At 42.8% G+C, this 23,702-nt stretch overlaps 1 protein-coding gene across 2 annotated transcripts in view; it reads left to right on the top strand.

Annotated features, from left to right (window-relative positions):
* Positions 1 to 23,702, top strand: part of zfhx3b (zinc finger homeobox 3b) — a 239,815-nt gene that overhangs the window by 48,796 nt on the left and 167,317 nt on the right. For both annotated transcript variants that reach the window (XM_076728208.1, XM_076728217.1), the window contains exon 3: positions 13,993 to 14,065. The gene's annotated coding sequence lies outside the window, so the exon portion shown is untranslated. The remainder of the gene's footprint in view (positions 1 to 13,992; positions 14,066 to 23,702) is intronic.

The raw sequence follows: 23,702 nt of genomic DNA on the forward strand, positions 1-23,702 counted from the left end.
AGCAAACCCACTTGTTTGGATTCGTATAATTATTTGTTGCAGTGATTCATGGTTGTATGGAGTCTCTGCTTAAACAGTGATGAACAAGGTTTTAGATGCTGCTGTGTATCTCCCAGAATACATACTATGATTTTTACGTGTGATAGAGAATTGAAAATGTTTCCTCTTTCTGTGACATATTGTCATTTTATGTAATTTTCTGCATTACAATGGCTTTGAAAGACGGTGTATAGAAAACTCTCAAACCAGTGAATAATCTATAATAATATGTACTACTGTAGAGGGTAAACACACACATTATTATTATTATCACAAAACCAAACAAATTTGCCTTTGCAGTTGGCAGCTTTTTTTCTTGGTATGTTGACAACCACTCATGTGTTTAAGTAGTGACTCTGCTACGCTGTGGCTAAATTACAGGATCATCTGGCACACCCAGCAGCGTTAGCTAGCTGTGGGCTAACAGTAAGATTGAGGTGAATTCAGATTCGGCTCTGTTCAGGATGCCCTGGGGCTTAGAGCCCAGCTTGTCCAGGACTACAAAAGGTCTAGCCCTCAGCAAACTGCAGGGTGAAAAGAATTGTAGTTGTATGTTTTTCCGTCTGTCTTGTGATAATTATAGTCTGGTTTATCTGAATTAACTGTTAAAATTAACCATTTGTGGTTCATCCACCATGTGTTTAAAAACATACATACAATTGCTTTATTGTTATTCATCACATCATGTGTTTTATTTACATAAACAGTATATTAAAATTAAGCTCCGCTCCTTTTTTACTGTTTCCTCCTCCTCTTCCTCTTCTTCACTGTATACCTCAGATGAATAAATGAAGAAGTCAATATCAGGACACCAGCCCCTCTCTTCAGATAAATCAACAACCCAGCAGTAATTAACTGCTTGCTCAAAATACATCAGAGACTTCTCTTTAATATTTGCAGAAATGGCTTAAATGAAACATATCCCAGAACATAGAAGAGGTCAGTGTGTGTGGGGAGATTTGGGAGGCAAAGGACAGCAACATCGGGGGGTCACGCTAGTGGAACAAACTCTGTGGTCTAATAAATTGGCCAGTTTTTAATTGCATGAGGAGACGTGCTTGGGGAGGCACTGCTGCATGCTAATTGAGGAGAGCCCTAAGCACTCTTAGGGTCACAGTTTCTGCCTTTGGGTCCCTCCATGCATTGTACAGATATACATATACAGACAGCATGCCCCCTCTGCCACAGAGAGCTCCTGACCCCCAGGGCACGGAGGCCACAGCCAAGTCTTGCTCTCTGACAGTACAAACAAATATCCATAGTCCAACAGAACAGACATTCTTGCTTTCACAATGCACAGCACTGGGTGGACACATCTTGTCAACGTAGGAGAGCATTGCTGCTCTTTTTTTTCGAGTTCCTGTGTCCCTTTGGTGTTTTAGAGTCACAGTAGAAGGTATATGTGAGATTTAGCACACGGGCCACTGTCACAGACGTATCGAAACATTTGTCATGCATTGGTCTATCAGTGTAATCAGGCTCTTCACCCTGTTAAGAATTTGTAAGGTAGAATTCAATAATGTAATAATATATTGGTATCTCCATTTAATGCAAAAGCCCATAGCCAGGGCTTTGAAAGTCTTGAATTAATTTTCAGTTACAGTTTCTTTATCATATTAGTTGAATTACTTGCCTTACTTTCGGCCTGTAAGGAAAGTGTACCACCTTTGAAGGGGTTTCTTACATTGACTTCATAGAACGCAAGAATACCCTTGACACCTCAACCCTTGAAACTTTTTGTTGAAAATGATAATGAAATCGTGTTCCGCAAAAAAAATAGTCTTGAAAAGGTAAAAATATCCTAATTGGCTTCACGGCATCAAAATGCCACATGGATACAGTACATTGCATGACTACTTGCTGCTTGTAACACCTGTAGTATTTATATATACGTGTGTGTGTGTGTGTGCGTGCATGTGTGTGTGTGTGAACTTACGTGCATGCGGACAAAAACCACGTCGTTTTGGTGACAAAAGACAAAACTGAAAAGGTCAAAGAAAGACCAAAAACTAACAATTCTCTGGGACTGTGAATTGAAAAATATAAAGCATGAGCTAGAAATGATTTTTAGCAGCTGCACTATGTTCGTGCACGTGCTACAATATAAGTGTGAATGCTTGCGTTGTCATCTGTGTACTGCGTGCTGTATGTCGAACGGTGACTCAAAGGAAGATTAGGTCAGATGAAACAGATGTGCAGCTAGACGTCTCAGTTTAGGTCCTGTCACTTACAAGGCAATAAACTTGACTTGAAACTTAGGGAAATCCAATTGGTGAGTAATACGCCATAATGAGCAGATCAATGCTAATTATGGAACCTTCATGTCTAACAAAAGATAGCACTGTGTGTATGCCATACTACTGCTTGTGACCTGTATAAGGCAGTTATTTCCATGAATGTGCTTCTGTATTCATGTCAGTGTGCATATGAGAGACTGAGCAAATGAGTGATGCACTAGTCCATGTAGTGTTAAGCACATGGAGCCTACTGTGTTGTCATTTTCAGTACAATCATATTAACCTCCATGAACTGGGCAGCCTCTAGTCTTTTCTGGCCGGGGTTGGCTGTGCCACTAAATATTAATGAAGGTATTGAGAAGATGAGGCTAGCGCGCAAAATGCTGAAATGAGAGTAACAAGTGGCGAGATTTCCCAAACTATTCCCCAGCCTAAATAGGCACTATAAAATGATTCAAAATCAACTCAAATTAAATTTGCCTACCACCAAAATAAGAAGAGATTGGTGGAAGTTAGGCTTTCCCACAAATCACAAGGCATCTGCACACGTGAAATTATCCTACAACTAGCAGCCTCCACTTCTCAAATTGGTGTGCAGTGTTGTAATGAAGCCTTGCTTGATTTTAGCTGATCATTCAGTGCTTGTAATCACATACTGTATGCCAGAGGCTAGGGCTTAAGTGTTGGAGCATGACTGTTACAGTGAAAATAACCCATGTGTCTGACCAGAGCCCTGTCATTTCACCTCGTGAGTCAGAGGCACCCCGTGTCTGTGTATGCTTCAAAGGTGTGTGTTGTTTATTATATGAAGCTATTTCTCACCACCTGCAACAACAACAACAACAACAACAACAACAACACACATACAGAAAAATATACACAGAAAAAATGCAGGCTTATTTAGTAAACGTGTTTCTGCCACTAACCTCAGTACATACCTGTTATACTTTCATTCTTCCTGCTGTATTCAGGAGCTTGGGAAGCATTTCTCCACATAGGCAAGACCAGTGATTTGTATGTTAGCTTTCCCAGAATAATAACTCAAGATTTGAAAGATTTCAAAAATTGGTAGAAACTGGCCTCAGAAGGCCTCTTAAAACCAGTCAGGTATAGCGATATGAATCAATCAGTATAAATGTAAAAATGCTAATATCGTAGTTCATGACTGACATTCAGAAGTCAAATCAAGTACAAGAAGTCCATATTAAAGCTTGAAAGATGATATGGGGGGTGTACATACAGAAAGCAACTATATTTTTACCTTCACAGAGAGCCTTCTGCAATATTTAAAAGTAAAAATGATTACGATTTGCCTAGACAGAAGGCCGTTTTATATTTTCCTTTTAAAACCTTAACACAACCTAGTTTAGCGATGAAACCCAGACTATGAGAGATACTGTCACATATGATGAAGCCAAGCCAAGAGCTTACACTGCCTGATAAATGAACCCTTTCCGCTTGCCTTTTTTTCTGTGTTCTTTCTATGTGTTCCTGTTTTTGTGTTTCTGAGTATTACTGTATGTTTGTGTGCACACTTCCTTAATTGCATTAAGAGGATGACGCACTTTCTTACTCTGTTTAAGCTCACTTTAATTGCCTCTGAATGGTGCGCTAGGGAAGCAGGGACTGATGGCACAATGTGGACATGCAATTAGCTATCTTTCATAAGACGCTCCGGGGGAAAAAGAGAGGGCTCCAATTCATAAAGGACTTTCACACACAAGGCAACAAATGCTATTTTGTGTCACTGCTGTGGTGGCATCTTGATGGAATGGCATTTCATTCATTAAAGAATCAGACATTCAGGCAAAGCAAGACAGAGAGATCCAGTCAAAGAGAAAGAAGAGGGACTGTGATAAAAGGGGGGGAAATGCACAGTGGTAGCAGGAGACACCAAGATATGGGTGAGGTGCAAATAAAAAATGAAAAGAGAAAGGGGTGAGGAAGGAGTGATGGCGGCAGATTGCAGTAGACACATGGAGATATGTGTGGCCTGGTGAATTCAGTTTGGAGAGGGCGCACCAGTGACGGCACAATGACAGAATGGCTCCAGAAACTGCCGGGCCTGCCCTGTATTTTGAAATTACAGACACATTTTACATATCCCATCCAATCTGCCATACTGAGTGGAGCGAGAGGGAGGTGCCAAACATTCTGAAAGCATAACACAAATTCAGGATGCTGCCAGAAAATAATGTTATTTTAAAGGGCAGTGTTTTGATGTTGATAAAACACTGCAACTGCTTCCTTGTTTGGTTCCAAAGGAAATTAAATCAAATCTAATGTGGCCCTTTTGTCCTGTTCTAACATAAACTTTTCACATGCCTTCACTGATCATTATCACAGGCCTGTGGTCCATAAAACCTTTGCACTTTACAGATATTCATTTCTTTGTACCATTTTTTCAATATGTCCGACGTGGATTGACAATAATATTGTAAGTAGCTCTTAGAACATGATATTAGTTTACGATCCTTTATCTGCATCGGGACAGGCTGCACATGCATTTTTCATGTGCAGAAATTTATAAGTGTAAGGACTTTGAGTAAATGACGTCATGCATTACATTAATGGCATTGTTGCGACACGTATCAGGGGCTTTTAATAGCGTACGACTCGATAGGTAGCTCAAACAGCACGACTGATGCTCTCTATCTCCTCCAGCTGCCCCTCCTTTTTTCTTCTCCCGCTCCTTGTACTCATTTTTCTATGCTTTTTTCCCCCTTTTTCATTTTTCTGTGCCCCCCCACCCCCCACCACCACCACCACCCCACCCCCGATACCCCCTTCCCCCATCTTGGACAATCTCTCTCTGTCTCTCGCTGTCTCTCCCGTTCCTCCTCCTCCTCCTCTCTCTCTCCCTCCCTCTCTCTTTCTCTCTCTCTCTCTCTCTCATCCCAACTCCATTCTCCCTATCCCTCCCTCCACTCTTCTTCATTTAATAGTGGACCTTAGAGTGGTTGCCATGTCGACCAGCCAGCATATTACTATGGCAACCAGTCTGAGCGAGACGAGGCTGCTGATTAGGGAGAGATGTCTAGTGTAGCCTGGCCAGCGGAGGGTGGAGAGGAAAAGGGGGAAATGGTGTTGGGGTGCTACAGGGGGGTTGTATATTATAGGTCTGAACATTGTGTGTGTGTGTGTGTGTGTGTGTGTGTGTGTGTGTGTGTGTGTGTGTGTGTTGTATGTGTGTGCATCTCAAAAAAAAGAATTTGTAGAGGCTGGTCACTTCTCTAATAGTGAGCCTAAAGGACATTTTACTTCAGATTTCAGATCGCACTGCTACCTGCAGCGGTCTCGATGTGTCTGATAGTCTTTTGCTTTCTTTAAAAGAAATGAGAATCTCTTAATCTCTCACTGGGCTAACCGTCGCTACATAGGCTTTTAATGTGCAGTGCTGGATTCTCTTAGCTGGAGCACAAAGTTCTCCTAAATAGATAAACGATGAAAAAGAGTGCATTTCTGTGTGTATTATACAGGGACTGCCTTAATGTTCCCCTCAAGGCCCACAGTGCTTAGCTGCTCTGTTTTGGTGGAATATAGGCAAACCTGAGCCAGACGAGACAGACTGGTGCTCTTATTGTATTTGGGCAGAATCATATCTGGTGTTATGACATGTGAGGGACGGAGCAGGCAGAGCTTTTAAAAAGCTTCACCCTCCTCCAAGAACACTAATGAACGCTGTAGAGGATGCCTCAGACCTCCCAGATCCATCAGAGAAACTAATTACAAGATCCAATTAAAGAGAGAGAGGTAGAAGAAGGGGAAGAGAGGAAAAGAGAGAGAGTGGAAGGGGGGTGGGGGGTGGGGGGCAGGTCTCTCTTTACCATTGACCCAGCCAAGCCGTCGGCTCATTCAAGACAGTAATTATAGCTTATTTATTATTCATCCTTGAGCTAAATAAGAGCGTGACATTTCAATAACAATAATAAGGGCTGAAAAAAGGCAGCACAAACTACAGACTTACTAATTGCAGTGCTCAGAGATTAAACGACTGGAAAAATGTTGTTATTTACTTATTCATAACATCTAGACCAGACATAAGAGCACAGCAATGCACTTCACTGAAAATGAGTCTAAGGGGCTCTCTCATGAGATCTCCTTGGTGGACATAATCCTCCGCCAAACCAGGATGCCATGCTTCCCTTAACAAGTGCTTTTTTTGGGGGGGGGGGGGGGTCTGTATCACTGAGCAAGGACTTAATGACTTTGCCTCACTGTTTTATTGTGACCATGTCTCATTTCAGCAGATTTTAAACTCCTTGACTTTTAGCACTCTATACTCAATCCTAGTTTATTGAGATAATAATTCACCAAACACGCTCAAGATTTTATGTATTTCTCCATATTGTGATTAGCGGTGTTATCCAGCTTGCGTAAGGCCCACACTCCTCGTCCTCTCATCCTCCTCTTCTGTCCACACACCCATCTTCCCACCTCTCCTTCCCCTAAGCTGAACTCTGAGGCACCTCATTAAGACTGCCAGCTCTTGGCCTCATTGGCTATGGCAGAAGGTGAAGAATATCACATAATCATGAAGTGGAGATGGCATTACACTCATCACAAATTATAGATGAGTTTTACTGTGTGGCAGCAGGCCTGGCAGACTAGTGCTTAACTTAAGTGACTGTTACAGGGGTCTGCAGACCCCCTCCTCCCCCCTGAAACAGTCCCCGTCCCTCCAATTGGAAATAACATTTATTGAGGCTGTCTGTACTAACATCAGGCATTTGTGTCTTATATCACACTTTACTGGGTACTTTCCTTTCTTTTTCTTTCTTACCTCACAGAGGCTTAGCCAGATCAGAGGACACCAGTGGAGCTCCGTATTAAGGCTCATTCGTACAAGATGAGGTGTTGTTTTATCCATATCAGATCAGGGATAGGGCAATTCCTGCTCATTAAACATGGATAGAGCTATATTAAAATGCCATCTAGTGAGTATTGGTCAGGCTCAAGCTGGTGAAAATCCATAAGCAAAACCCACGACAGCTGTAATTGATTAGTCGTTGAGCACCTATATCTACGTTTGAATACATGTGATCAAACGGAGCAGACTTTGTTGTCTCCTGTCATTTACCAACCAGGCACTAAGAATAACTGTTTTTGATCATGCAGTTCTCATGTTGGGCCTCATGACCCTGCCGTAATGGCATTGAGCTGTGGAAGGAAAAAATAGAGAAAATATGAAGACAAACAGCAATCTGAGATTTTCCTTTGATTCGATCTATTTCCATTCATGTGTTCCTCCAAGCCACTCAAGCTCAAGTCCTAGCTCCACCACTAACAGAGTAATGTATAACAGTATAGCACAACATAAGCTTTGTCATATGTCCCATTGCCACAGGGAAACAATGCAGTGCACTGTACCTTGCTTCCTTCCCCTCTTAATGCCTTTGTCCTTGAATCTCAAAGGAGCCTTGTTAATATACTCGCATTAGGTGAATCAAGCAGCAACAGACTGCAGACGGTGTAAATGAATAGTCAATATTTGGAGATATGGTAAAGGCATGTTAAGAGACAGGTTTATCTGTCTAAATTGTTTTTTTTTTTTTCTTAGAATATTTAATCTATAAGAAGTGTAAGACTATGCATCTATGGTTTGTTCCTTATGTTGTGCATACGTGCAGCCGTACACATGTTTGAGCATACACACCCAGCAAGCAGAAACATTGACCTTGCAGAACTGAAAGACGGGAACAGCAGCCCAGTGACCAATTGAGGACGAGGGTGTTTTATCAGAGGGCTGGAAAGCTTCTTCTCTCCCTCTGATTTTCCTCCTCTCCCTCTTCCAATTCTAACCGTGGAGGCTATCCATACCCTCCCTGAGCCTGACAGAGCAGAAGAGGGGAGGTTGTACCACTTATCAGCTGATACTGGACATGTCCTCAGACAGAGCCATTGATTTTATTGATTGATTCATTTGCGGCTTTCCCATACAGTCGCCCGCTTGGAGTTTTTGTCAGTGAGGCTGAGCTTATAGACAGAGTTATGGAATTTGGTTGAAGGGCTCAGTATTAACAGGTGAGGGTCATGAAGTAATATCAGTTTTATCTTTTCTGTAGTCTATTACACAGAAAATACATGAAACAAGAATGTGGTTATACAACAATATTAAAAAATATATTCTTCTGTACCACGAGCTTCCTTTTTACATCTTTCTCTTGCAAATGGTGTGGAAACTGTCCCCTTGATTGCACACGCTGGACCACACTTACTGGATCACAACAGATACACTGACAAACCCACTGCCCTATTGCTGTCTCAACACACTCAAACAAACACATACACACTGACCAGATCACACCCCCTCGGGGCTGTGGGGCAGTGCTTGAGCGATGTCTCCCCAGGGGGCTGATATTTTATAGTTTGTGTCCATCAGTGCCGTAGCCTGGGGCGCCAGGGTTGACAGTAAGTGCTCTCAACACCGGTGACACTGATTCATCTGAGCTATGACACAGATGAGAGAGAAGGGGGAGGAAGTACAACCAGAAAAGAAGCATAAAACACGGAGAGACCAGGTGATGCTTGTGTATTTTGTTTGAATTAGCAGGTCCTTATGTTCCATGTTTAAATGAATGCAGTGCACATGCTGAGTATATTCCTGCACATCGTGATGTTAGCGAGTGCCAAATTGTCTTCTCTTTGTTGGTGGTTGGTACATGTATGTTCATTATAACATATATGGTTGTACTATGATACAGCGGCCTGCTATGGCCCAGACTGGGCTAGACCAGAGAGATTGGCTTGAGGAGGGGACTCCAATCTAACATGGCATTTCAATTTCTCATTCCCCCTCATGGCTGTGCTGTGCACTGCTGCACCTCTTCTACATATATATAGGGAGGACGCCTCTGAACCCCAGCCTTCTGGATGCGCATACTAAGCAATCAATGTGTCACCTCTTCCTGACAATCCTATTTTTTCATATGGGGGCCATGCTCATTTTTTCTTGTCAGCAGAAGGTAATTTGCTGTATTGTGATTCAGTCCTAAAACTTGGTGACGAGGTGTCTGATAAGTCGCTGCCTCCCCTCTGTCTCTCCCGCTCTCTCAAAGCCCCCCCGCATCACCCACAATATGGAAAAACCAAAGGAAGCACCCCAACCCCCATCCTATCTACACCCAACTGCACCCCACACCCCTGTCCCTTCTTTCCACACCAAGCCCAACATAGTTGTATCTGAGGCGGGCTGCTAAATTAGATAAGCGGGGCTGTGGCGTAGCGCCCCTGATTAATAAAAGATGCAGTGCTCCCCAGGGATGGCCCCTCTGAGGGCCGGGCAGAATCTACCCACAGACAATGGAGTTTGCTCGCACACAATGAACAGGAAATGGAGAGAATGAACCAATCATGGAAATATAACATTTAAAGCAGAACTATCCTGTGACCCTCTGTAACATTATGCATGCATCATAATAGATAATAACTAATGTTGGAAGTAAAAAAGAACAGAAAATATTAATATATTCATTTATTTAGGAAGCATATCCTGCTATTGACATATGTTGGATAGAACTGCTGATTTCCTGCTGTTTTATGACATTCAGGAAAGCATTTGCAAGTCCTTCAGCAGAACTGCTTCAAATTCATGGTCAGTTTCATTCTTGCCCTAATAGTGTATTTAACATATTGGTTATTATGCATTTTGCTATTGTTAAAGTAGCTAAAATATGAGAGAACCTTAGAAACTGGTAGCATTTGGTTTGTTTACTAATAATATTGGACTGAGCAAATAGTAATGATTTCCAAGGCTAATGTCAGAAGTCATAAATGATGTACATATATTTTGTTTTTTTAATGAAATATATATTTGTTTAGACATATGTTTAAATACAAGATACGTATTTAAGCATATCTTTTTCCCAAAACATTTGTGTAAAGTTTTGGCTATTTAATACTTTTAAAAATAGCCAAGAGCAAGATTATCTGCTGCCGTTGTCACACTTACTGTTCAGGTTCATTGGCTTTGCAAAACTGGAAAAGGTATTACACATTTATTCTCATATTTAACCATTAAGTAAATGACTTTATAGCAATGGAACGGAGTAGGCTTAATAAAAAACTGGATGCAAAAGTTTGATTCACTTTTCAAATCCAGATTTCTGTATTTATAGTGAGCATTCAGACACCAGAAAGCAGATGAGCAGAGGGTATAGCTAACCATGCAAGGTCTCAAGCTAACAGGCTACATATTAGTAACACAGTATGTTTGGTTTCGCACCAGTAGTGTGAGGATTCTCCCACTGTGACGAGCCTAGAAGACAGGCCTTCTCTGGTATATCTAGGGATATTCATTCAGTATATTTATAAAATTTGCTATCTGAAAGGAACATCTGTAGACTGGTGCTATTTCAGAGTGTTGTTTGTAGATAGGTCTGTCAAAATGAAACAAAGACAAATAACATCTGACGTCTAATATTGGGGTTAGCAGACATTGAAGATTAAGAGCTTATAAAGAACAGTCTTTTTTTTTTTTAGTAAAGCAGCGATTTTAGTTTAGTGGTTAAGTTTAAGCATGCATTTCAAATACAAGTTATTAATCTTTGCAGTAACACTACCTATTAAAATACCACTGCAATGAAACATGATATAATTAACACTGTTATGAGAAAGATTCATTGTGAGTGTTCCAGCTAACATCTGTGCAGAAGCACAATAACAATTTAAGAGAGAAAGCAAACTGTTAAACCGAGTTGTGTGCCCAGTATTTACCTTTTTTAAGTATGCATGTGTGTGTGGCGTATACGTGTACTGTGTGTCTACATCTGTGCGAGAATGTGCAAAAAGGCTAACAGATGCTCAGCTAGTTTTCATGTTGTCATGCCAGTTCAGTCCTACATCCGCTCTGTGCACAGACATCACCTAATGGCGTTGTTAGTGGGAGGATATTATCCCTCTCACTACTCATGTTTATAAGACAGCCAGTAGTGATCCAGCTGCCTGTGGAGACCCCTGAAATCAAGGCTGCATAATCATGTGGGTTTGCTTTCCAAATTTGAGCTGTAAATTGTGCATTAAAGCTGTTCATTTTAGTACTCACATAATAATACAAAAAGCATCCACTGAAACCCGCTTGCCCAGCACCGACAGACAGGTTTACTAGGCAAGAGCTACATCAGCACCAAACAATCAACATGAATCCATTTACATGTAGCCTCATATGTGCGCATGTGCACTCATGCAGCCACACAGCATTAGCAGACATGTTTCACCTCCGCTCCGTGTTGGTGGTGTGTGATTGCTGCATGGATCATGAACAGCAGAGCATTTATCTTTAAATAACCTCCACCCCTTGTCGCTACTGAACAATAGCGCAACGCTTCTAATTTTCTGCAAGATAATGGTAGTCATACTGAGATGAGAAAGGTCAAGGGTTGGCTTGTGAGGTTCTGATTGGTTCGGAGCATCACGCTGGCCCTGCAGATAAAATGGAAAGTGATATTTCATTTATAGCACCACCCTTCCAGACTGCATAGCAATTTTAGGTGATAGCTCCATGAAGAGGCCCAGTTCTGCAATGATTAGAATGCACCAACCAGTCAAACACATAACACAAAAATGGCTCTTCTGATGTCTCGCATCAGCAGTTTCTTGCTGTTTTTCTTTGATCACTGGCATGTGCTGTATAGTTTTTCACAGGCTGTTTTTAATATTTAGTCATTCAAATTTCCCTCCACCCCTTCCAACCCGCAGAGATTGATGGGTTTTGTTTATGCATATGTATAAGATGTGCACATGCAGTTGAACCTGCCTTTGACCTTCATCTTCTCACACGTATTAAATGAGCTACCGCTGCACACTTTGCATTGTAGCATTTTAAAAAGATTAAATAAGAAAAATACTTCTTGTTCAAGTGGATGCTCTAAATTATAACCTGCCACACGCTGATTCTACTCAATCCTCAAGCCTCAATGTATCATTATTCAAAAAGTGCAGTCGTGCTTTATTCTGTGCATGCTTCAGTGGAGATGTATGGGGATGTCGCCAAACTAGAGTGGGTGAACCTATGGTGACTTCCATTTTTTTTTCACCATCGTTCTGTGATAGCCTGGTGTTGTTCATTGAATGTAATATTTATTTGCTTTGACCATAATGGTTAGCAATCACCACTTGCTGGTCTGCCAATGTATTGGGGACCAAACTGGAGCTGACGCGTGTGACATCTACCACAGAGCCTTGAGGATGCATATAATCATGTAATCAAAGCAATCGCACAGCTGAAACTATCACACACCAACAAATACGAAATCAGTGAAACTCTGATCACACAAGCTCTGTCTCGTAATACAGGTGCCCCTGACAGCTGCATCAAATTTAGGACAGAACGTTCACATTCACATCATGTGTTATATTATGTAAATTCCCAAAAGAAACACTTGTCTGGTGTTTTGGTTTTGTTTTACCTTGCTTGGCGGCTTTTGCATCTCTTCGGCCTGGTTTCATTGCTTTTTATTATTATTATTTTTATTTCAGCCTGAGGCCATATGCATCACACATTATCCAGTGACCCAAACTGCATTTCCCAAAGAGCAGTCCAGCCAGTGGGAGTGGCCTGAGCTTGTTGAGGAGGCTGCCCTTTAAGGTCATTACAGTGGTCATGTGATAGACCAGTGGAGCCCCCTGGGCCATATGACAAACCGAGCTGCCAGGCCGAGGTGTGTGTCAGGGGTGTTTTTCCACAAAGCATTCTATAAAAGTGTAACTGGGCTGTATTTGCCCTTTCCTCCTGCTATGCGCTCAGCCAACAGGCCCCTGAAGATCTCTTAAAAAGTGCTGATCCACAGAGCTGGGCTGGTGCTCTTGTAATCCTTCTAGCTCCGCTCCACCTCCCCACCCCCTCACAATCCTACCATCTGTACCTCCTGCTTCCTCTCTCACATTCCCTCACTGTCTCCTGCTGATGCATTGCTCTGATGCGAGCGACAAGGTGATGGGATGGAGGGGCTTGTTTGGGCCTCAAGCTAATTACCACACATTAGAGCATGACTAAATAAATCTTAAGTGCCGCTAATTGCTTGGCAGTGAAAACAATAACTGTGGTACTTGCCCAGAGGCTCTAGGGTAGTGTGGGGCTGGGGCACTGGGGACCAGAGACCCTGGCACTGGGCCAGCAGAAGACACCAGCACCATCAGTCAACTCCCTCACCCCCACTGCCTTCATGTTAAAGTCACACACCACTTGGCACTGTCACTACATGCACCATATGCCCCACACCCACCGCATCTACCACTCAGTCCCTAACACACTCCCTGCAGCCCTCACCAGCAAAGAATAAGCCATACATGACAGGCGCAGACAAGCTCAGTCTGTCTGCAGCGCCATCATACATCACTGCATTAATAAACATGAATTAGTAATGGCACAATTAGATGGGGTTGTTCTGGCATTTACTAGTACAATAATGATGTTCTCTTCTTTACAACCCCCTTTGGCCTTCACTGGGGCGCCGTCAGATCTCAGACCTTTAGATGTGAGGGCCGGATTGGGGGGTAGAAATGTCCAGTCCAGTATGTATCTTGGTCACAATAACAAACACTACATCCAAGGCATCAGTGTCAAGATGCTTTTTATGTGTATGTTTAAACAAAGTGACCCATATACAGAGAATTTTATCAGTGAAAGTATCATCCTAAAAAATCCAGGTTTTACTCTGTGAGCGTATGTACATGCATGTAGGTGTGTTTGTCATGTGTGTGTTTGTTTCCCTCTTAGGTTGCATTCTGCCGTGTGTGAGGAAGACGTTTGAACAGCCTGTGCTGCCTATCAGATCTCCTGTGGCCCAAAGGTACGTTCAGCACAGTCCCGGCAGCCCTACCACACTGAATCGGGCATCACAAAGCCTTTCACTCCGCCACAGCTCTCACCAAAGATGAGTGCTATGAGCTGCAGATGAGTGGCAGAGGGAAGTCAACAAATTCTCTCTGCTTTCAAACATTATGTGACAGTGTTTCCAACTAGTCTTCATTCAGAGGTGGGAAATGTGAAATTTTTGTCCTGCTCAAAGACACTCAGGCATCATATTCTGTCTGATCTGCAGGATAATAACATATATAAACATAGAGCTTTTATTTTGTTCTGTATCATGATAATCATGAAAAAGTAATGCATTTCCTGCCTTGAGTCAGTTTCTTTAATCAAATTAAGTTAAGCAACTGGTTGTTTCTTTAGTTTGCAATGGTGCCAGCTGGTGCTTTGATGCAATGTAAGGCATCATCAGAAGAATAATATGCCTTTCAATCAAAACTCATTAGTATAGAGGTATTTGGTCATGATCATTAGCCTGAAAACAGTCTACCCACTAAAGGATACAAACTGATCAAAGCTCTTTTGTTTCACATTTTCCCTTTCTTTGAGAATCCGCTCTTTCCCACTGTGCTCAATGTTAATTATGTCTTATAACTTTGAATTTCATTTCTGGAAAAATGACAGGGGTGACTAGTGATGTGATCCCAGTGTCACATGGATCCTCTGCCACTTTCTGATCCTCCCTTTCTCTTCTAAACCAGTAGCTTCTCATTTGCACTGTCACTCGTCTGCAGTGTTTTACTGCTTTCCCAGGGGACTCGTGCGCTTTTGTTAGCTTTTCTGTGAACACACACGGCCTAATTGGTTGATTAGTTCAGGTTGACTGGCCTGTTAATTGAAAAGTAATTTAGACTTGATGTGTCTAATGAAGATCCTAATTTATGGTTTGGCACTCATCCAAGGGTTTGTTTTTGAGAGTAGGAATCAAACAGAAAGGATGAAAGGAAACAAGAAAATGACTCAGTGTCTCAGAGCTGCTTTGAAAGCACATGAATTAAATCTTTGTGTAAGGTGATAACACTTAACAGTGATTTATCTCGCTGTATTATACTGATAGGGACAATAGTGAGGAATCAGTATTTGTTTAAAAAATTAGCGTTATTAGTGTTTAAAACCATACAGCTTTTTTTCTGATTATTTGTTCCAATGGACAAAAATAATGGGTCTTTTTCTCTGTACCTTAATGTAGTGGCCTCATATACTGGCTATAAATAAAACTGAAGATGCTATATGTCGCAATTTAGTATCTAGAAGTCATTATCACACTCAATTCAACATATCGACATACTAACCAAAAGCAAGTGAAGGCATGGCTGAGAAGACTGGCAGCCATATTCAGCTTCTACACAATTTTACAGCCATTGGCTTGAATTTTGCAAGACTTCAGCTTCTTGGTTAATTTATGGCACAATCTGATTTAGGGCACAGAGTTGGTATTGTAGGCAGTGCACAATTTATAAGCATTATTTGCACTGCAACTGGTTTTCTTTCATTAGTGCTATAGTGACATATATAGTGTGACATATAGTGACAGGCAAAGAGATCACCAGTTTTTATAGCTCCTCCCTCCACAGATGAGAAAGATTTTAGACTTCATCTGAATAGTTAGAGTAGACAGGTTTCTCTTTGAGAAGTGGATTGTTTCGTATTTGCTTAATAACACTTCATTTTACCTATAGTTGGGTTCTTTGATGGTCACATGTTCAGGGCACATTTCTCAGTATTAATCCACATCTGATCAGGGATTCATGGATCTGGATCAGATGTCAGACCTGTGACCACTGGCTTTTCCCATGTTTTTCTCTATTCATCCTTGAGATGAAGAAGAACCTCAATGTAATCATAGTCTGTGTACATTGAACAGCTTTGATGCAAGCAAGCTTGTACTGTGATGTTTACCTTTCCCTCTTCAGTTGAACTGGGTTCATTGAACTATTCTAGCTCAAGTGGACTACAAGTACATGACTGAGTCAAGAGCTGGGTCCCAATTCCACAGTATATATTAATTTATGTTGAGTTTTGAACAAGTAGTCATAGTCTGTTTACATTGGGAAAGTGATCAAATAGACTCAAAGAGATTCATACATGTAGCTAATTTGCCTGATTTGTTTGAGTGTGGAGTGTTTTTTTTTTTGAAAATGTGACTTCCAAAGTCACAGTTTAATTGAAGTGTGTCGTTGACCGTCTTGCATAACTGCCTGTCATTCATTACTTGTATCGTAACTGTCAAAACAGTATACTCTTAAACACACCACAGTGCATTCTTATTGTATTAATATGCAGTGTGGTAGTGGGACACAGCACAGAATATGTATTGCCACACTTTGCACATGATTTGCATCGTGCAATGCACCATAATGTTTCATTTGTTTTAAAGTTTATTAAACAAAACTGTATGGAGATGCTTCTTGTCCTTGGTACAGAATGTGCAGTCTTTTCATTCAGCTGCATGCTCACAGAGGAGTGAGCCTGTAGAGTGCAGGCCTCTGAGTGTTCCCACACCAGAGCTCCAGTGCACAGTCAGTTTACGAGCGTCAAGGTCTTCCCCCACAGTTATGCAGAATATATCTCCCCTCAATTCCACAATTATGCATGAGGAAGTCACATTTAAAATCAATCAATGGAAACTTGATTTGCCTTTAGTATTAGGGGGGTGATCCCAAAAGCCTTCTGACTCCTCCTGCAGGGCAGCGCAGCTTCGGGCCTTGAATCGAACATTCGTTGCTGTTGTTGAGTGGTCCAGTCTGTTGTCTGTTCAGTAAAATTCCATCAAAATTCAAAATATAATGAAGATTAAATCCAATCCAATGAATTCAAAATGTCAGAAGAACATCCAAAAGCCAGCTTTATCCACATAAATTCAAAACAGCAATAAGCTGTTATTCGCCACAGTTTGCTCTACCATCTTGCAGCCATTTTCACCTCTGAGTTTGAAATCAGTTTTGGATTATACACTCAGCTTGTTCAGAAATCTTCCTGTCACTTCCTCCATGGATGTTTGTATCCAGGATGCAGGCTACTCCTCTCGGCCGTTGATTTTCTCAAGAGTTTCCAGCTGAACTCATGAGCGCAGCGTGTGCTGGGCCTTCTCTGTCCCCAAGACAGCCTGCACGTCTTTGACGCTCCAGCTTCTTCTGTTCAGTTTTTTTCTAGACAAAACATAAAACGTGAAAATGCAATCAGTATAAATCAGTATAAATAATGCAGTATAATTGTTTTTTTCAAGTGCAGATCATAACGATCACCCATCATCTGCATCCCCTGCCTCCTTACACACCCTTTTAATGTCATGCAATCATGCACACTTATGCACATGCAACAATGTACCTGACAGTGCTACATCGCAGGCCAAACTAGTGCAGGCATTAGCAACCTTAGGTGTGGGAATCACCCCCTTTGTTGCACACATAAACATTTCTTCGCACTATTTCTCCATCAGTCACTTACCCGCATACTTAAAGCAGTAGTCATTAGTCGCCCTCACCCTCCCTCCCCTAATGAGAAAGCAATTACCATTCTCCCCAATCCCAGCGGCCTGGCAGCGTTGTCCGAAACCTGCCTCCCCACCTGCCTTCAGCTCTGCGTCTGCTTCTCTCTCAGATTCGCTTCTCTTCCCTTGTACCTCTTCTCCCTTTCACTGTGGCTGCAGACTCTCTCTCTTTCTCCATCCTCTCTGCAGCCTCTCTCTTTCGCTCCTCCCATCTCTGAGCTCTAGGCTGCTCTGGGTTTTAGACGGATCACTCTCACAATGGTTGATCAATACAGGTATTGATCCACTGGCAAAATGTTTATAAAATCATTCTGGGCAGCTGCAGTGCAGTGGGGAGGGGAGGCGGGGTGACGAGAGGGCCAGCATGCCATGCCATTCGCCTACGAGAGAGCCAGCACGAACCTGATTGGCTGTCTGTCTACCCGCCTTGCCAGGAAGAGGGCTGGCATAGTCTGCGTTTCTTTGTCATTGTTGCCTGGTATACCACAGCCCTGCCTGGTTTATGCCGCTAAACTTTCAAGACCACCAAAGCAGAGTGCAGCAGTTTAACCTTTTCGATGCTCGATGTTGACTGCTTGCCAAGCGGTGGCACGCGCTCTCTCTCCTTTTGCATCAGCCAAGAAATTAATTTGCATAAATTAGCAAGCTGCAGGCAATCCCGGTCTAATGATCCACTGTCATTTCATGTCCCCTTCCTCCCCTGTCTTGGTGGTAAAACACTCTCTCCTTAATGCCACCCTGATGCTTGCCTGCCCACATGCCCACTGTGGGGAATGCGTCACCTCAGAAACCTTGTTTGACAAACATAGACTGACATGTATACACACACACCACAGATGTCAGCAGGTGCAAATATAGTGAAGCTCAGAAGCTAGCAATGAGCAGAGGAACACCTATCCACAGCATGTCCCTGCTGTGCTGCCATGAGAGACCAGGGAGCAGTCTGGGGACAGAGCTTCCCCTGGCTCTCATCCTCTCCTCCCTCTTGACTCTCACACTTTGAAGCTTACCGTAAATGAAGGGACTCCAGTCTGTGTTACTCCACTGTGGGGATCATTAGCAACATTAGCAGCAGCACACCAACCACAGCGGGCTGCTCTGCTCCTTCCACAGCTAAAACACACTGTTGCTCCACTTGGGAATGCTACTGACAGACCAGCTAACTCAAACGCTGTAACAATTCTGTGCAGTACAATTAGATATCAGATTCAAGTGGCATGGTTTATCAAAGGCTTTGTAATGCGGGGAGGGGTTTTTGCTTATGTCTTGTTGAGTGATGATGTATGAGATGTTTCTTTACACAAAGAAGATAATTGCAGTGTGGAGCACAGTGTGGTGTAACTTTTTCCAGAATAATAACTCTTCTTGAACCAGACTAACATCTGTCAGCCATAAGGCCAGGCAGCCTCTGTGACCCAGAGTCAACCTCAGCCCTCTGGGGTGTGTGGCTTTGTCTGTCCCCCACCCTTTCTGGCACCTACGCTAGACCCAGATGCCCAGACACTGGCCCAAACCACAAAGTCTGGGCCTGGCCCAGCCCATCTTCAGTGAGCGAAACAGTGTGAAGCTAATTATGCAAGATGATACATGTGACAGTAGCCGTCTAAGTGGTGCATTCTTTTAATTAGCTGCAGCAGTTGCTTCTGCTTGGCGCATGGTGGAGAAGACCTCCGTGGTCTCATCCTGTTCACTCGACCTGGAGTGCCACGAATGTGATCAGCACACACAGACAGACACATGGCTTCGTGAGCACGTGTAGGAAGTGTCACTCACACATAAGCTGGAGAGTGGTAATTACTTTAACACATCCAGAACTGGCCACAGCCCATTCATTACCATAACATGTTGTAATGAAGTTTAATCCCTCATCATGTTGTCTGTGGTTGGGGAGTGGTGTGTGGCTGTTATCCTCCACTACTCCAGATGTCCTCCAGACTGTCTCTCCTTAGTGCTGCGCTAGACTGAAGACATGTCATTCAGTATCCCACCTTCGCCTGTTTCCCTCTTTTTTTTTTTATCTCTGATTTTTTTCCCCTTGTAAATTCACTCTGACCTCATACATCTTTGTTTCTTCCCTCCTCTCCTCCATCCCATTTTCACCTTCTGATCCTTCTTCCACATAACCCTGCCATCTCTAAGAGAGTGTGTTATTTATTTCATCTGAATGCAGGCTCTTTGGTGCATGCTTCTCACAGTAATCAATTTCAGCTCAGACAGCATAGCCAAACAAAGCACTGCGCTCATTTCAGCACAGGCATAGATGTAACTCATCTCTCTCATTTTCTCCCTCCTGCTCCTTTATTGGAAGACATTTTGTTCTCACTCTGATGCCATTATGTCAATCACTGCAGACACGTGGTGATGTGTGAATGCAGCAGCTAAATGAGTCATGGCAAGCAATGATCATTAGAGCCTAGACAGTTTACATCTGTTAATGTATACGTCAGTTTGTTGCATATGATTGTCATCCATCAGTCTGGTTTGCATACATGGAAGTTTTTCTGTTTTTACTATAAGTGTGGGTGCAGCATGTTGTAACTGAGCATGACTGACGTTTTTCATTCAGCTTTTTCAGAATCTCCTTGTCATCACTGGGCAACAGCATAGAGTGCAGACAAGAAGCAGGTTTCTCCCACTGCTGTATGAATGAGAATGGCTCGAGCTGCCAGCTCTCCTGTATCCTTTTCTCTGCCAGCCATCCTCTTTGTACAGCAGTTGAGACCACCAGTTAATGCAGCTGCTGGATTGGCCTCTTGCCTTGCTCTGCTTTTATTGATTTCAGCCAGACACAGAGACAGACAGAAAGAAAGGGCCTTTTCAGGAAGAAGTTAAATGGTCAAGTAGCGGGTGGAGGGTGGCTTTCACCACTTTATTGACGAGGTGGAAAAATGTCACTATTATGGAGGCTCTTGCAGCAGATAGCGAGCTGATTGGATGAGTGCCCCCAGGTCAGAGTGGAGCACGTTCCCCCTGCAGCCAAACGAGAGCAAATAAAAGGGCAGAGGAATCCGCTTGAACTGGAGGTGAGGTTTCTCTCTACCAGGCCTCTCTTTAGGCAACATTTCTCTGGGCGTAGAAGGCAAAGTGCTTGGAATTTTGACTGAGGGCTGATCTCTGGTGGACTCCTTCCCTCTGAACTCTCTTCTCAAAGCACTGTGGGTTTGCAACATTTTATAGCTCTAGGGATTTCCATGTTTTATATGTTACACAAGTCCATGATACATACAGATGTTGAACAGCCACTAAGCTGCTATAACTAAAGCAAAGGGTGAGAGTCGAAGAAATTGATGAGGAATACAGAGACTGAAGGTGGCGATCACATGGAGACGCGTCGCTGTAGATGCAGCCATCTCAATGATGCTAAGGCCGACAGAATTTGGCAAAATGGCTGACTGGGGGCTGTCTGGCCCGAGTATGATGTGTATGAGTGATGTGATGCCTTAAAAATTCAGGATATTTTAAGTTTTATGTCTGATTGAAACACACTGACAGTGAGAGAGACACCGGACACATTTTTGATTGCCCCTGAAGTCAGAGGGAAAAGTTTATTGATATGAAAAGAGAGATTTGGGGTACGTTGTATATAGAAAAATGAAATTAAGCATCACATCAGAGTTGTTAGACTCTAAAGGCCCCTGACAGAGATGGGGTTGTGAGTCCTGACAAATGGCTGAGGGTTCAAATACAAGCCACTCTCAGGCCCTGCCTTCTGACGTCAATCAATCTAATTAGCCCAGCGTATCATCTGGCTGGCCCCTCCTAGCAGCACAAGACAGACCTCTGGAAAGGTCAGCATGCCACAGCAGAGACAGAGCAGTGCTTAATCAGAGGTGAAATGGTTTCTTTTCCAAATTGATTCCAGTTCAGATCAGACAAGAGTGTCTTGTGTGGAGCCACTTAAAGACTTAAGGGAAAGGCGGTAGGCACTTTTTAGAGGGCTTTTAAAACAAGACATTAACAAATAAAAACAGCTCTGGTGACATCTGGACCAGGGCCCAAAGAGCAGCAAGGCATATGAAAAATCTCTGTGTGTGTCTCTATCTTCATCTCTTTCTGGTCTCTTTTCTCTGTTTTTCTCTCTGTGTATCTCTTTAACTCCTGCTCTGCACGAGACGCAATACACATTCACATGTGGACGCACAGACTCAAATGAACTGAGAAAATTCATGCAAAACTCTGCAGGAAACTTTGTCCCTCCACACTGTAAAAATTGCAAAATCTCTTTTATAATGTTGACACAAAGCTGTATGAAATAAATATTTTGTCTTCTCTCTCGCAAAGTAAACTAAGTGCCATTAAGACTGGACCCCTGAGGCGTTCTGTCTTTTTACACCCTCTTTAAAACTCTTTTTACAACAGGCTTGTCATAGTCATGTATACATAGAAGGAAACATCTGAGCTTGCCCACACCCACACCCACACACACACACACACACACATCTGCACACTGCACATTCACCAACTCCCTTATGCTGAATGCATAATATATGTAATGAAATAATGTTTCCAGTGGGGATGGTTGTGGCTGGGGGATGGAGATGTGTAGTGAATATCAATGTGGCTCCCCCCAGACTCCCCGGTTCAATTGGTGTGATGGTGGGGGGTAAATGAATATGTGGGAGTGAGAAAAGCTTTATCCCTTTGCCCAAAGCTACAGTGAGGAGTCCACACAGATAGAGGAGGGGGTTCTTTACTGGCCCACTCAGTCATTATGAACTTGAGATCCACAGATTCCAACTGATGGTGCGTTCTCTGTTGTCCCCTACATCCTCATGGCCAAACCGGTGCTGAATGGTTGAATTCGGTGCTGCGGTCTAAAGAGCAACTACTACCTCCTCCTAATCACCCCACGAGGAGTGTACACTAGAGTTTTCGTATAAAAATATCCCAAGCATGGCGCACAAGCTGGTGACATATGGTGGCCGGTCCTGCCATACCACAGGTACATGAGTTTAACCTGCTCTGAACCACAGCTTCTCCAGGAAATCTCAGTGAAAATCAATGGAGAGACAAATTACATTTTCCCCTGTGCCTCACCTTGACTGACTCAAGTGAGCTCATCTGTTCCATCTTGTCAGAGTGGGGATGCTGTGTCTCTGTCAGCCGGCGCTTTGATGTTTTAAACATTACCATTAATAATGTTTTCAGCATCAAAATTAATTGCTTTGCTACCCTGTCCTGCTCTGTTCATCCTAAGCTGAAGCATGCATAAATCAAGGCTAACTACCTTTGTCTTGAAATTTTGAGGTCAGGAATTTGGGATGAGACCAAACTTGAATGTGGCCAAGTGGAGTGAGCTCTGTTTGCGTATCTCTCTGAGTGCGTGTCGAGTGTTGCAACTGCATTACACGAATGTTATAGATCTAGTGTTTGAAATACTTGTGTTGTTCATACATGCCTCATGTGCTGTATGTTGAAGAATACTGGAATATGTGAACATGTGCAGCACAAAGTTGTACTCTACAGAGCGAAAGTGTATGTGTGAGTTTGTTCTAGGAGTGCAGAGGTTTGGGGTACTTTTCATGACCACCGTTTCAGCCGAATTAGGAAGTTTGAGCAAAAGACGACGCGTGATCGAGACTGCATGAACCTTTGCCCAAATAACTGGAATGCCATTCAGACATGGCTACTTTTTTTTTTTCTTTTACGACAATATTTGAAATATTGGAGCTGTCACTGAGTTAGCTTTGGGATGTCGTTCATTGCAGGATGTGGTGACTTTTGAATTAGTTTGGATTAGACACTAGAGAAGTATTTTTGTGACTTCCAGATGTTCTGTTATCTATAATTCCCAGCTGTGCTCTGAGAGGTTAAATGAGCTGGAAAGTTTCTGTCCAAGATCTGCTATACTCATCAAACTCAGGGAAATGTAATTAGTGCCTTTCTGAGTTCACATTGCCTAGCAACTCACTCCTAAATAAACAATAAAAAATTGCCTTCCTTTTTCATTTAGCCACACCTCTTATCTGCCAAGCACCTCCTCTTGAGTGGCTTTGGCCCTACCCAGTCTCTGGGGCCCTGCAATGTGAAGACAGGGTGAGGAATGTGTGAAGCATCCAAGGAAACATGAACTGCTATTTTCCCACAAGTATGAAAAAACAGAGGCCATGACTGTGGAATCTTTCTG

Source organism: Chaetodon auriga, chromosome 1 (genome assembly GCF_051107435.1).
Source record: "Chaetodon auriga isolate fChaAug3 chromosome 1, fChaAug3.hap1, whole genome shotgun sequence".
Classification (NCBI taxonomy): Eukaryota; Metazoa; Chordata; class Actinopteri; order Chaetodontiformes; family Chaetodontidae; genus Chaetodon; species Chaetodon auriga.